Genomic DNA, 6,520 nt, shown 5'->3' with positions numbered 1-6,520 from the left:
GGTACGCGGGCCTCTCGCTGTTGTGGCCTCTCCTGTTGCGGAGCACAGGCTCCGGACGCGCAGGCTCAGCGGCCATGGCTCACGGGCCCAACCGCTCCGCGGCATGTGGGATCTTCCCGGACCGGGGCACGAACCCGCGTCCCCTGCATCGGCCGGCGGACTCTCAACCACTGCGCCACCAGGGAAGCCCAAGAGGAGGCAACCTTTGAGCTGAGCCTTGAAGATGGAGTAGGACCCAGACGTGCCTAATCTCAGGGGAGGAGCATTTCAGGCAGAAGGAACAGTAAGTGCAAAGACCCTGAGGTAGGAATGAGCTTGTTGTGTCCAAGAAACCAAATAAATAGCCAGTGTGACTACAGCAGGGTAAGAGTCATGGGAGGTGAAGTGTGGGATGTGGTGGGTCTTACATAAGAGCTGTGCCTCTAAAGCCTGTTGGCCAGCATCACTGGCCACCAAACATCCACAACTGAGTGAAACCGGTGAGCCAGAGATTATAACTCTATGTTCCAGCTAATGAAACCAGGGCCCCCTCTGAGAGGGCAAGTCCCAAGTCAGTCACCAGCTGATGTGCAAGAGAATTGAGATTTTGAGTGGGTGTCCTGACTCCCTCAGCAAACTCAAGGCAGAGAAAGTAAGCCTGGCTTCCATGGGAGGCTCTGCACAATTTCTGAAATGCGTGCCAATTTTCAGTGTGTGACAGTTAGATTGAACAATGGTTGGAAATCTCTTGAGCCAGTGGCTGACACATAAGAGAAAACCCAACACTCCCTGGTGTAAACAGAGGAGAGAATTTATTGGGTCATGTAACTGGAAAGTTTCAGGGGAAAGTGACTTCAGGAATGGCTGGATCCAGGGACCCAAAGGTTCCAGGAGTCACTCTCTCTTCATCTCTCAGTCCTGTTTGCCTTTGCAGCCTCTCCCCAAAAGATGACAGAAGCACCCCAGGAGCACCTAGGATGATCAGCAGCTCAGCAAACTCCACACAGACAAAGCTTCTCTGCTGCAGTAACTTCAGCAAACGTTGCAGGGCTGAACTCTCATTGCTTCATTTCAGGTCAAATGGCCATCCCTGAGCCAATCACTGTGGTCAAGGGAATGCACTTTGCTGATTGGCCATCCCTAGAACTTGGGATGTGGAACCCCTCCTTCTCACGGGCTGCAATTGGGAGAGAGATGGTCCCAAAGGAAAATGGAGATGCAAAAGCCAGAAACAGGAAGAAAGGATGCTGGGGAGGCCAAAGCAAGCATGCCCACTGCAGAGTTGGAGGGCGTCTCCTTCTGCATGCCTCCTACGGCCATGTCAATGTCAAGAGACTCTGCAAGGCACAAAGACAATGGCACTGGCAGCCCACACAGCCCCTGCCGTGTGGAGGCCCCTCCCCACCAGAAGGCTGTGGCAGGAGGGGTGGATTGTAGTAGAAGCATCCCGGGGTGGCTGTTCACAGGCCTCTTTCGATCACTGACATCTGGCCTTGCAGTGGGACCTCCTCTCTTTATTCATTCAATAAATATTCACTCCTCATCTACTTGGTGCCAGGCACTGCACTCAGCCCTGGATATATAACCATGAATGAAACAGAAGAAAAAAAATCCTTCTTGCTGTTCCCCAAACATACCAAGAGAGGGCCTGCCTCAGGGCCTTTGCACATGCTGTTCTATCTCCCTTGCCACGTACTTCCCGCTTCACTTGGCCTCACTCCTGCTCACCCATCAGGTCCTAGTGAAGCATCTCTGCTCTGGGAAGCCTCCTCTGTGCCCCTGGGTGAAGTCAAGCCCCCAGTTAAGCTCCCCGCTCCATCTCTCCGTGGAAACTCTCTTGACACTCATCCCGTATGGAGGGAGAAGCAGAAAGGTGCAGTGGTTAGAGCACAGATTCTGGCACCACAGGCTGCCTGGGTGCAAATCTTGGTCTCTCACTGAAAAGCAGTGTGACCTCAACTAAGTCCTCTTAGCCTGCTTTTTAAAATGAGGAGAATGATAATCCCACCCACAGAGGATTAAATGAGATACTATATGTCGGTCGGGTGCGTGGAACAGGGCCTGGTACATCCTATGTGATCAACAACTGCTGCTGTGGTCATCACACAGCAGCAGTGTGGAATTACTTGCTCACTGGACATCTTCCGTGCCAGGCTGCAGCTCCGGAGAGGTCAGGGCAGGGCTTTGCCTTGGGCGTGGTTACCCCTGGTTTGCAGGTGTACCTGGTGTTGCACGCGAGGTCTGGACGGGAAAGGAAAACTCAATCATCACGTGCAAACTGGACAGATGTTTTGCTCTCTGAGACAAGTGGACCCTCCATGCTACACCCCAGGGGCTCCCCTCTCCCCTCCCAGGCCCCTTACTACGGGGGCTCATCTGAGCCACACCCTGCCCCCAGCCCAGCCTCCTCTAACGCCCAAGTGCAATTAAGCCAAACTTTTGATTTAAAATATTTATAAAGGCACTAAGAATGCCCTCTAACATCAGCTTATATATTCTTAATCTGCCGTTAAAGTGATTTAAAATGGAGCTCGACAGACAGGCGTGATGAAAATTAAAAGTCTCCATCACCTCGCGTCTGGCTGCGGTGCCCCTACCGACAAGGGCTCGGGGGCGGGGGGCTGGGCACCTCCACCCTGCTGTGTGCCAGGCTCTTTCTCGAGGGCTGGGGCCGCCAGGGGCGGGGATCTGGGGAAGGAGCCACCTGGAGGGGCTGCGCACACGGCCTAATGAACAGTGACATCTGGTCGTCTGTTTAATTAACGAGCCGCTCCCCGCCCCCCCCCCGGGGGCAGGACACGGGGACCATGTCCTCTGTGCTTGCAGAGGGGACCCCCCCCCCCCCCCGGTGGCAGGACACGGGGACCATGTCCTCTGTGCTTGCAGAGGGGAAAAAAAAAAAAGCTCAGGGAGAGAGGACTGCAAATTTACAGAATGATTTTTTTTCCTGCCTCCTTTTAGAAACCAGAGAATGGAACCCGGCTCCTCTCTTTCCTTTTCTGCAAGACAATTTCCTGGGACTCATTTCCCGAATATCCTGGTGGGTGGACCAGCTCCCAGCTCATTCTTCCCCCTCCTCCCCACCTGCGGCCCTCCTCCCACCCAGCCCCTTCCCAGGAAAGTCTGAAATGAATGGTCACAAGCACATGGGTCTGCAGCATCCTCCAGGCCCGGCCTGAAAAGCCGTGAATCAGCAGTGAATTAAATCTCCCCATCGTCAGTTCTCTCTTCCGTAAATGCCTCTCAGTTCCCCTCCACCTACTGACAATGTGCTGCCACCTAAGGACATAGCAACCCTGGGCAGGGGGAGGGATTTGGAGAGCTCACGGTCCAGGACGGGCCCACCAGGTGGTGGCCTTGGAGAGCACAGCCCTGTCTGCAGGAACGTTTGGTGGTGAGTGTAGGGTCTCCGCAGGGATGGATCTGCCCTTCTATCTCCCCAGGAGATCTGCCCCCAAGACGGGCAGTTCTGACCGTGCCCAGGAAGATGCTCATAGAAGTTTCTCCCTTCAACACCATGGAGATTTGGGTCTGGAGTTCAGGTGGGAGAGAATGATTTTGGATGTGCCTAGGTCCCTTTGAGACATCTGAGTGGCAATACTGAGTACACAGGTGGAGACAGAAATGTGGGACTCATTGACACGTGGGTGGGCGCCAGAGCAGGGGGGGGGGGGGACTATAAAATGGGGAGGGGACGGGGTTCTGACAGCCTTGGAGATCTCCCCAGAGGTGGAGAACAGGCAGCGCGAGAGACAGACCCTCAGGTGTTCTCCCGTGACGGATCCCTGTCATTTTCTGGTGTTCAAGCCCCTGTGTAATCCTCTCTCCCCTTGTCTGTGGGCAGGTTCTCAGGCTTGCTTCTCCCAGTAGAATAATTCTTAAGATCTGCAGCCTTGAGGGCAATTAATAGCCAGCAGAAGAGCTCTCCCCTCGTCTGTGGGGAGTGCAGTCCACACCCCAGGCCGAGGGACCGGCCCTTCCCGACTCAGCACCGGACACATGTGGGAACCCCCAGGTGAGGCTTCCGCCTTCCCAGGCAGCCTCTGTCTCGTCTAGGGCGGTGGGCCTGGGGCTGGCGGGCAGCGAGCCCAGGAGGCCCCCGTGCCACACTCCACGGCTGAGCTGGGGATTCTGCCCTCACAGCTGGGCTGACCTCCTGCAGGCGGGCCTCCGTCTGAACAAGGGCCCAGTGTGTTTCCCTAGGCGAGGATTTGGCTGAGGTTAGCCCAAGAGCCTGGTTCAGACAGGAGCCCTTTGAAGGCAGCATGAATTGGGCTCAATGTCTCCATCCAGCTGAGACTGGAGGTGGGGGGCAGGGGCCCAGCCAGAGCGGCTTCCAGAAGGCCTCTCGTCCAAGGATGAGAAGAGGCTTGGCGTCCATGTCCATCTCCGGTCCCGCGGCAGCATCCTCATGCAACAACACAGCCACTGCAGCAGCAATTCCCACAGCCTCTGCCAGAGTGAGCCCCGAGCTCACCAGGAAAGATGGTCCTGGACAGACATGTGTGATTTGTGATACTTATGCATTTATTTTAAGGTGTACTAGATAAAAGATAGCTGGCCCATCCCATCAGCGCTTTCTCAGATTTTATTGCTTTGTGCGAGGTGACATCTATTGATACTTAAAAAGGGGCTTACTGGGAACTACCCAAATGTCCACCAGCAGTGAATAGGTCAGTGAATTGTGGTACATCCACACAGTGGAAAGCTGCTCAGCAATGCAAAGTAATGCCATCCTGGTCCATATACATCCATGGATCTATATGTGGAGGGATGGGAATGGATGCCATTCTTTTCGTTTTTTCTTTTTGGCCGTGCCACGCGGCTTGTGGGATCTTAATTCCCCGACCGGGGATCGAACCCAGGACCTCGGCAGTGAAAGCACCGAGTCCTAACCACTGGACCACCAGAGAATTCCCTGGATGCCATTCTTAAAGGAGGAAGATGCTGAGCCTGGATGCCGCGTGGCAAAGGGGCCAAAACACAGGCTGCTCTAATGCTCCACCCCTGTGCTGGCACCCAGTCTGTGTCTATATCAAGGCAATTGTCCCCAAGAATGTCCCCCATCACTCCTAACCCATCCATTGTCTGACTCTTATTCAGAGGAACTCATTTCTCTCTCGTCTTCCCTTGGCCCTGCCTCTGGCCTCTTCAAGCCACTCCCTCCCCCACCCCCGGGCACAAATTAATCTTCCTAAAGTGCTGCTCTGATTCAGGCTCTCCCCACTGCTCGAGCACCTTCAGTGGCTCCCTATTGCCAGGAAAATAAAGATCAAATTCCTCAGCCTGGTGTTTCACGTTCCCAGGATTATCTGAGCAGCCTTCTGTCCTATATCACACACCATCCACAGCAGCTAATTTTACGCTGTTTCCTGAATGTACCCCACAAATTCTCACATCTTAGTCTGTTCTTTCCACCTCCAATGCCCTTTCCCACATCCCTGACTGTCAAATCCTGTCTTTTTTTTTTTTTAAGATGCAGCTTAAATGCCACGTCCTCCTTTCTGGTCAGAATCAAACACACCCGCCTTCATGGTTTCACTGCCCTGTATCTCCATCCTGAACACCCTTATCCATTTTTCCTTGGGCCATAGTGAGTCGACTTCCACTCTCAGGGGATCAGGATTTTAAAACAATCACTTGAGGAGGGCAATGCTTAATCCAAAGGAATTCTGCTCTGATGGTGAAACTTCAAGCACCCGTGATTACAGAAGACGGCATAGTGTGGATCGGGGGGGCCCTCCCTGTAAAGCACTTAGACCAAAGGCCACAAACTCCAACAATTAGAGTTGAGGAGAGATGCTGTGAGCTGATATTTGTAGGGAAGTTATCGCAGAAGAGGAAGGATTGATCTGGACACGGAAGGTGGATGGGACTCAGGGAGGTAGCATGGTTCTGCGGAAAGAATTTGGAATTTGGACTTAGATAGGCTTGGACTCAAATTCTTTTTCTGCCTCATTATAGGCCAAGAGTCTTTTGCTTATCCTAGAAACCTCAACTCAAAATGGCCTCAGTTGAAAAGAAAAGATATTGGCTTTTATAATGACAAAGTCCAAGGGTAGGGCCAGCTTCAGGTATGGCTGGATCCAGGGGCTCAAGCACTGACCTCAGGATGCTATCTCTTTCTGTCTCGTGGTCATTTTTGTCTATGTTGGCTTTATTCTCAGGTAGGCCTCGCCCTCAAGATGGAAAAGGCATCCCAGCAGGCTCAGCTGAACATTCATGATGGTTAGTCACCCCAAAAATTCTCTCTTCCCAACTGTTCTAGGATTACCTCTGAGTGGACCAAACTGGGTCATCTGATGGTCCCTGAACCAATCACTGAGGCTACAGGTTTGGAAAATTCTGACTGGCCACGCTTTAGTCACATGCCCTCTATGGACCAATGGCTGGAGTCAGACTAACCCCAAACCACGTGGTCTGAGGTGAGGGAGGGGTCATCTTCGAGGAAATGCAAGGACAGTGACCAGAAGAGGCACCCAAAGCAACCGATGTTCCCTAAAACTGCTGAACAGCTGTGGGAACTTGGGCAGGTGCCTTA

The 6,520-nt window shown here is 53.3% G+C and overlaps 1 non-coding gene across 1 annotated transcript; it reads right to left on the bottom strand.

Annotated features, from left to right (window-relative positions):
- Window positions 1-4,819: 4,819 nt before the first annotated feature.
- Window positions 4,820-4,892, bottom strand: TRNAE-UUC (transfer RNA glutamic acid (anticodon UUC)). Its single transcript has one exon. It is a non-coding gene; the product is annotated as a tRNA-Glu (tRNA).
- Between the last annotated feature and the right edge of the window lie 1,628 nt (window positions 4,893-6,520).

This window comes from Lipotes vexillifer, unplaced genomic scaffold (genome assembly GCF_000442215.2).
Source record: "Lipotes vexillifer unplaced genomic scaffold, Lipotes_vexillifer_v1.1 scaffold21, whole genome shotgun sequence".
Lineage (NCBI taxonomy): Eukaryota > Metazoa > Chordata > Mammalia > Artiodactyla > Lipotidae > Lipotes > Lipotes vexillifer.
The sequence above is the reverse complement of the archived record's forward strand: the minus strand, read 5'-3'. Positions and strand labels throughout refer to the sequence as shown.